The following is an 11765-nucleotide window of genomic DNA, read 5'->3' on the forward strand; positions in this document are numbered from 1 at the left end:
ATGTCTCCTTTTAAATGGCTCATTTAAAAATATTTTTAATGGAATCTTTTGTTTATATTTGAGGGCAAGAAAATAAACACAAAACAAAACTGAAGCAATAATAAGGACAAAGTTCAAGAGGAAAAATAAAATATTTGAGTGAAATACCTTGCTAGAAGGGATAAAAGAATTATCCGTCATCTGAAAGAACAATAATTAAGAAAATAGACTGATTGACCAGAGTAGAAGCTGTGATTCCCTATAAGCAATCCAAGTAGTTTAGTGCAAATGTTTTCTCCAAAGTCGGTTCCTACTGAAAATGAAGAAGAAAAAAAATGGTAATTGGTTAAGCACTTGGGGAAATTTGCAATTCCCCTGGAGAGTCTGATAATACAGCAGAGACAATCAAAGCCTCAGTGTTGTAGCATTAGACTTTTTAAAACCTGGACTTTGAAATGAGACACTGAGATGTAAGGAGTATGGTGAAGTTGAAAGAATATCTGATAGGGAATGAAGAAATTTGGTTTCATTCTTGACTCTGCTGCTCTATTAGCTAAATGACCTTAGAAAAGTTAATTAATTTTTCAATGTGCAGAATTCTCATTTGAATGAAAATGATTAATGAGCATTTAATTTATAATTTAGGAATGCAACTTAGTGGTCAGCATACAGTTTGGTACACAGTTGGTGCTCAATGTATCTTTTTCCTGAATCAAAATGATTTTGATAAATGTTTTTATTTCATAATATATAAGGGAATCTCTTTCTCTTTCTTTCTATCTCATATTCTTGAATTCCCACCATTTTCCTTTTAATCCTGTATTTGCTTAATAATTTATTAGTTTTGCTGGGTGAAATGCACAGCTGACCATGTAAAGATGAAAAGTATTTTTAGAGTGATCCTGTAGGGTCTAGAATGCTCACATAGGGATTTGTATTCACGCCGAAACCCAGACACGTACAAGATTGGGGTTGATATAGAATCCTAAGGACAAAGCTGGGAATGACAGAATCTATACAGAGTTTGTTTGAATGCTAATATATCATGAAACCACTGCTTCCTGGCTATTGGGATTTGCTGCATAAGACCGCAGCTCAACGAAAAACAGAGTTCCCCACAGAACTCCTTATCCTGGTTCTAACCAAGACATTCTAGGAGGAAGAAGGCAGAGTAGGTGTTAGGAAAGAAAACCGAAGAGATTTCAGGAATGGAAGGAATTCCTTGTTCCAGAATTACATATGTATAATTGTCATTTTCATACTAACCGAGCCTTGGTGGTAGGATTGTGCCAACTCTGTAATCAAGACTCCTATCTATACAGCTCCTTGTTGAGTTAATTTACTTCTTATAAGGGTCTCCTTTTACTGCTCTGATACTGTCTTCTGTGGGCCGCCTCCCTACCGCATCTCAATTTGTCAATCTACCTCTCTGATGTGGACATGTTTAAAAGAGGAAATGTGCTCAAACACAGGAAGCAAGATCCACAAGGAAACGGTGCCTTCATTGCTTTCCCCCTTCTAGGAGGCTGTGGGAAAACCTCCCCAGGAAGAACTGATGAAGAGGGAAAGCACACAGGCCATCTGCACTGAATCTAGAAAGTTGAATTCAGCAACAATTCTTCCCTGAGCACACATCTCTAGCTCTGCCTCCTCCCCACAGATCTTCACTGTAGAGTGAAACTAATTTAACAAGATACCCCATTTCCTCTGAACAGTGGTGAAAATATTCCTACAGGACTTTATTAAGACAGACCCCACAGTACTCATCAGGCCAGTGAAAGAAGAAAAAAAAAAAAAACCTGCTGTGGCCTTTCTACCCACAACCCCACTGCAATTAAAGAAGACGCCAATATCAAAACAGACAGGTAACTTCATAAGCACACCAAGCATCTGTCCATGCTCAAGGCCACATTTTTAAAGGAAAAAGCCTTATTTTTCCAATGGTACAGGAAAGGAGCTTCGGGATATACAGGTTAAATTGAAAAGGCCTTATAAGTACCTTAGGAGGTTAACAGTATCACCTGAAGCCAGGTTCCTATCAGTTATGAATTCAGTATTTTGTCGGAATTTGATATGGTCCAAAAGGGAAGTGCGGTTGGCCCTCCAATTTGGCAACAAAATGTTTTGCATCCCATGAAGTACTTATAAGAAGTTTTTTATTATTATTATGATGATGATGATGATTTTCTGTGTGAATCTGGCATTTCTAACACAATATGTGCTCCATGCCGATACAGACTGAGATATAATCATAGCATTTTGGTTTCAGTAATGAGTTGAGTGGAAAGCGGGCTGTGGAGAGATGACGTAGGGGCCAGTTATTATTAGAAAACACAAAATACGAATTAGATTTTTCCCTTTTCCCTTCAAAAGTAAAATTTTGGCAAAAGTCTTAGATTCAGAAATAAGTCTAGAAATTAGTATACTGCATTATTGTGGGCTGGAAAGGTAATTATTTTCATGCTTGCTTTTGGACCTTCCCATTATGCCCCAATTTCTAAGTCTCTTTTACTGTGTTCCTGATGAGAAATCCTAATCCTCATTTGTGTGCCTCATTTGTTAACCTCGATGAAGGTGTGAGCATTTATAATCGTGTTGTCCTTCAACTAGGTTAGTTTTTTGAAAGAGGAAAACAAATGGGGAAGATCTCCTACATTTTCCTCTGATCTTGGGAGGTGTTACGACAAAAATTTTCTGTTGCTCACAGTTCAATTTCACACTTTATACGAGGCTATCTTAGTGCTTTGGGGTTCAACAGATTAATTTAGACTGTGTATTTTTCTGTCTTTGTTTGCATTGTTCTTTTATCCAACTGCAAGACAGCTTTTCTTTTAGCAAAATGTCAAATGGTGGCGAATTTGCTCAATTAGCTTTGCAAATGTGTTTGACTTCCTATAGCATCTTTCTCCTTTCTTTATTGTATATTTCTTATATTTCAAAGTGGGACATCAAATAAATTTTTCTTTTGAAAGAATTAGCATTTTAATTCATAGGCGATAGTCTGCAGTTGTGCTTCTGATTGTGTTTTTAATTAAAGGACAAATACTCATGCATTTTTTTCTCCCAATTTTATTGTTATTTTGGAAGTGAGGAAAATAAAGTCTAGCTGCATTGAAGGCAGTATTTTGACACAAAATAATTGTATAACGAGTGGTCTAATCAATGGAATGAATATGGCCTATGAACTATGAAGCAACTCTTTTCCCATGTTGTTTGCATATGCCTTTATAATTTTAATTATTGGTCTGAAAATATGCGAAAATAAAAAAATATTTTAAGTATCACGGGTATTGGACAGGTATATTTGTTTTCTAATAAGATAAAATTATCAAAGCGATTTTTAAAATTTGTAAAAGTGATTCTGGATTCTTATTTAAAGGGAGGGGGAAAAGATAAGCTGGGATCAGAGTAACAGTGGTGAAATAGTAAAATGTTTGATAATATATACCCCCTAGTCATTCTTTTCTCTCTTTGAGGCCTTTGATATTATTGTAACTTTTGCCAACAACAGATAGGAGTTTATTATCCTCATAAATACCTTAGTCCTTCTCTTACTTCTTATCTCTAATGCCAGTAAAAAACAATCACCTTTGTCCCCGTTTTTGTTTCTCAGTAGGAAAGTGGTAGGTATAGCGCATGAAATACAACTGAAGGTCTTGAAAGGATCACTAGAATGCCAAAGCTAAGCACCTCTTCTCTGTATTGACTCTGTTTCTTTGAAGTTAATTTAGAGATTTTATTTCATGTCTTTAAAAATTATTTAAATAAGAATGTGTATTATACTTTCCTAAAATCCTTTGGAACATCAGGTTGAAATGAAGCTGAGCGTTCTACTTGTTTCTATTCCAACCATGGGGTCCCCAACCTTTTGACACCAAGGACCAGTGCTCCTATGAAAATCTAATGCCCGCTGATCGGAGATGGAGCTAAGGCAGTGATTCTAGTGCTGGGGAGTGGCTGCAAATACAGATGAAGCTTCACTGGCTCACCTGCCACTCACGTGCTCTGCGGCCTGGTTCCTAACAGGCCACAGATTGGACTGGCCCCTGCTGGCCCGGTTGTGGGCGGGATTGGGGAATCCTGGGGTAGGGGTAGCATTGCCGCTTTTGATGTTCTCTGTTACTTACAAACAGGATAGTGTAACCATCCAAAACACAGTTTTTGTCTCCTTTTTTTTTTTTCCTCATTAGCCTTCAGTTGTGCTCTGTGGCCTGGTTCCTAACAGGCCACAGATTGGTCTGGCCCCTGCTGGCCCGGTTGTGGGCGGGATTGGGGAATCCTGGGGTAGGGGTAGCATTGCCGCTTTTGATGTTCTCTGTTACTTACAAACAGGATAGTGTAACCATCCAAAACACAGTTTTTGTCTCCTATTTTTTTTTTTCCTCATTAGCCTTCAGTTTTTTCCTCCTCAGGTTGAAAAATATATACTTTTCATCAGAGCACGGCACAGCATAGCGTGGCACATGAAGTTATAATATACACCTGATGCACACTGCTCTCAGTGTGTAACTAATTGATTAGAATCTGCAGGTGTTATAAAGTGTCTGTGAAGCACTTGTAATAAAGGTGTTTTCCCCAGCTTCAGAAAGAAGGAGCTGGTCACAGATGAGGAAGGAGAGTCAGTGCTGAAAGTAAATTCACTCAAGGTTAGTACCATGTCTGGTAACTTTGGCTTAGGAGAACGTGGATTTTCTTGTATAAAGCATTGTGTTCCCCAAAGTTTTGATGAACTAACGCGTTCAGCATGCTGGGATGAGCAAATCTCATTTGACCTGTCTAGATGTGGGGAGAGACTAGATGTCCCCCAAAGAAATTGGGATAGAAGAGACTTGTGTGTTTTTCCCAAGAAAGCCAATAACCTGTTCAGAAATGTGTATAAAACCATCATCATCTGAGTAGTAGGCTGGGTAATAAGAGCAGACAAATAAGACCAAAATTCCAGGGGGTTCAGTTACAAGTTTTAGACGTAACTTTTTCAATTTAAAGCTTGAAACTTGTTATGTGAAATTACCTACTGTTTGTTTGCTTTTTTTTTTTTTTTTGTAAAGTAATTTAAAAACATAAAGGTAGTCAACATGGGGAAAATAATCCAGGCATACCTAGTTGTATGGTGCCTCTCTGTATTGCGCTTCACAGGTGCTGCATTTTTTAAACTGAAGGCAAGACCTTCCACCAGCAAAAAGATTACAGCTCACATCATTGCCCTATTTGGTTTGCCGCAGTGGCCTGGCCTGGCACCGAACTCGCAGTATCTCCAAGGTAGGCCTGTATTTCGAATTCCTCATACTTAATTCAAGTTTAATAGGTTTCTATTTTGAACTAAATATAAGATTGGGAGAATGATGAGGCCATAATTTTTTTATTGCTTGGGGCCTTTACATATCTTCAAGTCAACTTCTGTGAGATGTTATTAATTTAAAGTGGATATAATTGTAATATAGTTTGCTTCTCAAAGAATTTCAACTTCGCTTCATTGTGTTAAATAAAATAATGGCTTAAGAATGAATAGATATCCATTTTTATCTTGAAAGGCAAACAATGCCTAAATTAATTAAAGATTATTAACTGCCAAAAGTCACACCCAAGAGTGCATTAATTTATTAGCACAAGCCTTCTCTGCTGATTTCTTACTGTGTCTGTAAGAGCTATGAGAGGTAATTTTGTTTGTTTTTTCTTAAATTACTCAGTAACTCCTCTAATAAAAATAAGTAGAGAAACTCTTAAGATAGAAAACATAATGGTCCTTTCATCGTATTTCATTTTTTAATACCTAAGGCGATGAACTATCAACTTAACAAATCTATAGTCTTTTTTTTTTATTAAGCATATGGAAATCAAGAAATTCTGCCAGCAATTAAAAGGCAATATTAACCAATAAACCTAATATTGGTATTGTCAAATCTTAATATACTACATGTTTACTTATGTAAATATTAGTTCTTATTTAGAAAACTTGATTATGTAGTAGCTTACTAATAGGCAAATAGACAAATATTTGAAAATTTATTTAAATATATTCGTTGAGGTCTTACTATATGCCAGGTTCTACATATTGGGAATATGACAGATGGAAAGACAGGTAAAGATGTCTGCTCTTCTTGAGTATATATTAAAGAACTGGGGATATGCAATAATAAGCTATAACTACACTATGGAAAGAAAATAAAGAGCACAGAATGGGGATTTGAGAGTACCAGAGGAGGGGAGGGGTTGGAGGGCAAGTCAGAGTACAAAATAGGTTAGGGTAGGCCTCATTGAGAAAGTGAGATCTGAGCGAAAAACAGCAGGGGCGAGGCAGTTGGCTAAGCAAACAATCTGGGAGAAGATCATTCCTGGGAGAGAAACAGCTAAAGCAAAGAGCTTATAGTGAGAGTGCACTTGACATGTTAAAGGAAGAACAAAGAAGCCAGTGTGTCTCAGGCAGCGTGAGTAAGTAGGACCATAGTACATGAGTGCATAAATGTGACAAGACCGGATCATAGGTACCCTTGAAGACTATTTGACTTCCAATCTGAGAGAAATGGGAAATTTCTGGCAAGACTGGACTTAAGTGACATGACTTAAGTTTTAAAAGTAATAGACTGCTGGTAGGTGGTTGAGGTGAGAAATGGCAGAAGGCAATGAGATTTGATGGGTCGGATGTAGGATATGAGAAAGACAAAGGAATCAGAGCATAGGTAGATGAAAAGATGACATTTCCACCTGCTGAAATGGGGTGGCTATTAGTAGAGCAGATTTTGGCATAAGATCAGGAGTTCAGCTTTGGTATTGATAGATTAGTATGTATCTATGAGCAGACAGAATGTTGAAATTTGGGATAGTGGTCTGAGCTGCAAGTATAAATCTAGTAATTGGCACATGGATGGCTTTTAAAATGGAAAAAGTGGATGAGTTCACCATGAAAGTAAATGTAAATAGGGAGTTCCAAAGACTGAGTCTTAGAGGCCCCCAATGTTAAGAATCAGGTAAGTGAAATGGTGAGCAAACAGAGTAAGAGGATGCACATGGGGGTGGTCTGTGGAAGTCCCCTTTGCATCACTTTAAGTTGGTTTGTAAAATACTGGGTAAGATCACCAGTGGAAAGTGAGGACAGAGGAGGAGACGATGAGGGTTTAAAGGAGAAGGTAGAAAATAGTCATAACAGAGAAGGTGAATAAATGAGCTGAAAAGTTATCTGATGTTTACTAGGCAGCATGAAAACTCACGCTGAAGTTTCTGGATGTGAATTTTAAGCAAAACCAGCTAGTAGCAATGCAAACTTTTCTTTAGGCACTTTGAGCTTCATGTGTGCAATTGCGGAGTAGGCAGAGTGTTGAATTTCATCAGATTATGATTTTGCCAAACAATATCAAAGTTAGAGAAAGGAAAGGAACAGGATACATAAAGGAAAGACGTACTTGACCGTGGCCTCTTAATTGGGAAGATGGGAAGTGAAGAGATCCAGTGGATGAAGGACTATGAAAACAACAGAACAAAAGAAACTGAAGCTCCCTGCGGTGGGAGAATCAAACAATTTTTACTAGAGCTCAGGCCAAATTTAGGATATATTGAATCAACATTTGGTGGCTGCTTATAGTGTATGCTGGGTGATTTCTAGCATATTTTCACTTGATTCTCACAAATCTGTATGCAGAAGGACTTCATGCCACTCCTCATATAAGAAGACTATGAGACAAAATAGATTCAAATTTGTCCAAACTAGTACATATAAAAGTTTCAGCTTAATTTCAATACTTCAGGTTTAATTTTGTTACCATTAAACTGTCTTATGTATCCTAGTCTAAAGGAGTGTCTCTTTGCATAACATTTTGCGCCTTATGATGATTTTCACTGATTTTTAATATTTACTTGAACTTGCTTTATAGCACACGTAACATTTTTTCTTTTCTTTTTTGTTTTGTTTTTTAGTTTTCACTCATCAGAAATTAATGAGGATAAAGTTAGTTAGATAATTCATGTTTAACTGTTTAGAAAATATTCACAGTAAATCTGATTTTAGATCACATATAAAGTCATATTATATTAAAAAATAGTGTTATTTCATTAGAAACTAACAAAATCCACTCAGATAAACTATCTGGAAAAAGACATGTTACGACATTTGGAGACAATTCAAAACATATTGATGTTAGATGATAGTTGTGAATTTTTGTTAATTTTGTTGGATGCGAAAATATGTTCTGGTTTAATTTTTAAGTCTTTTTGAGAGAGACACAAAAGTATTTACAGGTAACATAAAATGCTTGAGATTTGTTCTCTTATACTCCGGGGAGGTGCAAACAAAAAGTGTGTGAGTGTGTGTGTCAGGGTGGGGGAGGGAGTAGAGAATCTAGGGATATATGAAGCGGAAAAGCAGAAATTGATGGTGGCTGAAGGTGAGTGGTGTGTACTCTGAGATTCTTCTAATTATTCTCTTTCTAAATTTTAGAAAATCTTCATAGTTAAAAGTTTTACAAAGCAATTCCTAAAATACCTCACACAGGCATGTTTATGTTTATTAATTCATCATCTTCAAGAGTGCCCTGATTTTAATGATGGCTTGCCATTGAGCCGACGATGCTAGTGGCTGAATGTGGTCACAAAACTGTTTAAGTGGAGTGAAATACTTCGACACCCTCACTTGACATAAAAAGATAATTATTTCCTACAAATATAGCAGTTTCAAAGAACACATCTTCACAAATACATTCTCTTTCTTGTTTTATACCCTTTGAAATATTTGGAGAACATCTCCGAGAGACCTTCAGTCTGTCTGTGATTCTCTATCACTTTCACTGCTAAGACTTTAAAATTTATCAACTTTTTGGGGAGTGGAAGAAATGTATTTCAAGATAGATACCATCATTTGGACTGTGATTGATTTTTTTAAAAAAATAACAGTCATCATTTTTCGTGCTTCTTTAATTTGATGGGGGATTAATATTGTTTGGCCTGATGATAGTAGTCATCAATCTACCTTGGTTCTATGACTGAAATGTTTTCTCACATGCAGTAGGTTGGAGTCAATACTTGATATATACAGACAGATCTAGATTATTAAGTTAAATAGCATTTTCAATTTAAAAAAAAATATCATTTGACTTGAGAAAAAGAGAGGGAAACAGACCCATAAATAAGCCTTCTAGGTCAATGCTACATTTGTTCAAAGTATGAATTCCACAAGCTTAATAGCCAGTCATCAGACTTAAAATGCTGAGAAAGAAGCTTATTGATTTGGAAATTAAACATCTGCCAATAACTTGAGTATACTTTATGTAACAAAATGATGAAAATGTTTGGTCATTTAATTTTAAATCACCCTTCAAGTGCATATTGTTCACTGTGTAAATTTTAGTCTACTTTAAAAAAAGTCACAATAAATATAAAATCAGTTCTATAGGACACTATCCATTTTATATAGATATAGATACATATTTATATGTCTGTATCTCTATATCTATATATAATCTTCACAAACACCTTTATCTCTATTCCTTGTGAACATGATTTTGAAGCTGACAGAATACAACCCTTCTAGTGTGACATTTCATAAGTAGGTAGAATATGTAATCTATATCAATACATTACTAGAAATTATTTCCTTTTATAAAGCATCATCCTATTTACATTTAATTACCAAACGGTGACCTATTAAAGTTTAGTACATGTTCATATTTTCAGCTAAGGATACGATTACCAGGGACAAGTAAATACTACCTGTGGCCAGAAGAGGTACACTCTCATGTTTGAAGAAACCCACTAGAAGGATATGGTTGATAAATGAGAATTCTGAACTCAGCATTTGTTACTCTCTATCACGCTTTCATTTTAGGTGATACACATAAAAATGCTTAGAGAGTTAGCTGTGAATTAAAGAAAGTCTCAAAGGACCTGAAAATCTACGCTCATTGAGAAAATAATTGTTGGGTGCACTGAGGTTTTTTTTTTTTTTTCCTTCCCATCTCTTCACTAATTCTGTAATTGGAAGTTATCTGTGTATAATTGCATCTTTAGTGAAAAGTAATTATAATTCTTATCATTGGTTTTTAAAATTAGCTTTTTATCTAATAAATAGTATTTTTTTACATCTAATCTAGCCCCTCTGGATATAGCAAAAAGGAAATCAAAGCAAGATTTCAAACTTTAAAACTGATTAAGTGGGGAAGAATAAAATGGATAAATATAAAAAGTTAAAAAACACAAATGTCATTATTCAAATCTAAAAAAGCTAGACTTCTGAAACTACTTTTGTTAAAAACAGAGCACAAAAGGGAAACAGCCCATTTTTGTATGATTCTTAATCCTGTTCCTTTCCCTCCTTCTTTCTCTCCCTATTTCTTTCACATCCTTCTTTTCTCTAGTCCACCTTACCCCCACCAAAGGATCTGTTGATTTATAATAGCCTTTAAACCTATTATTTGTTCATCAAATAAAGATATTTTTATACTTGCCATCCCGTGACTTGGGACGAGCTCAGGAACTTCTCAGTGTCTTTGTGCAGTGCTAATAATCAGCGAAACAATAGAAGAAAGGTGTTCTATAGGAAACATTTGCCTTAGAAATATATGCTGTTCAGATTATTCCTTGTAAAGAATGAGTGCTTGAAACTTCAAGATCATTGAAATAAAAGCATCAACCATAGTTACATAAATGTAGGCACCCATCATTCGATCTGCATGGAAATTGGGGAATTAGCATTTGCTGCTGATTGACATTCTTTATACCAGAGATACTAGGAGTGGCCTTTTGTAATAGGAAATAGAAACATTTAATGGCAGGCAGCTATTTAATGATACCTAAGAGGGAAGCTGAGCAACTCAGCCTTGTCGTCCTAGAGCCTGGACATATTTTATGTGTGTAGACCGCCATCTTCTGAGGAAATCGTATGTATGACCTTTACCTTATAATTTAGGATGGAAGTTATGAATTAAATGAATTGAAGGTTTGACCTGCTTGTGGCCAAGTTTTGGAGTTGTCCTGAGAAGGCCTAGTGTTTCATTTTTCTCTCGTAAGAAAACTGCACGGATTTATAGATTGCTTTTTTCTGATAAAGTTAGTACATAATAATGGTTAAGAGTTTAGGCAGATCTGGGTATCAATTAGATTTGCTCAATCATTCTATGACCTCAGGCACAATGCTGAACCTCTTAGGACCTTTTCCCCTACATCTTCATAATGATTATAATGATTATATGATAGCGATTTTAACCGTTCACTGAGTTATTGTGAGAATTAAATGAGACAAAGCCCGTATAGCATAATGTCTGGCTTATGGAAATGCTGGAAAACTAAGTTATTTTTAACTCAAGGAATATCAGGATTTCCTGCCTTCTAGTGTCACTTGTAATTTTTTTCTCACTAAAGAATCATGGAGATAATAATGCCACGTGACTTCTAAAAATTTGGCTTCCTCTTGACTATTCAGAGGGCCCTGGGATGGCCCCTGGCTCCTGGAAGTTGCCTGAATATTTCTAGCCGGTCCAGCTCTCTGTACCCCACTTTGCTCTCAAATGTGTTCACAGCTCCCACTCTTCTTCCTCCCGTCCTATTTAAGAACAAGCTGACGCTAATTTGCACTGATTTGCAAACTTTATTGGAGATTCAATGATACAAGAAACATAGAAAATCAAACTTAAATTGGATATGAGACATTTTTGCTTTGGACTCCACTGCTCAGGCCCTGACTGAAGGAGGTTCTGTCACCCTGTCCCCAGCTTGGAACCACACCATAAGAGCTGTTCTTTGTCAGGTACAAAGTAGCATCGTCTTCAGATAAAAATTATGTATCTGCAGAGTTAACTCAAACC

This window comes from Pteropus alecto, unplaced genomic scaffold (genome assembly GCF_000325575.1).
Source record: "Pteropus alecto unplaced genomic scaffold, ASM32557v1 scaffold40, whole genome shotgun sequence".
Lineage (NCBI taxonomy): Eukaryota > Metazoa > Chordata > Mammalia > Chiroptera > Pteropodidae > Pteropus > Pteropus alecto.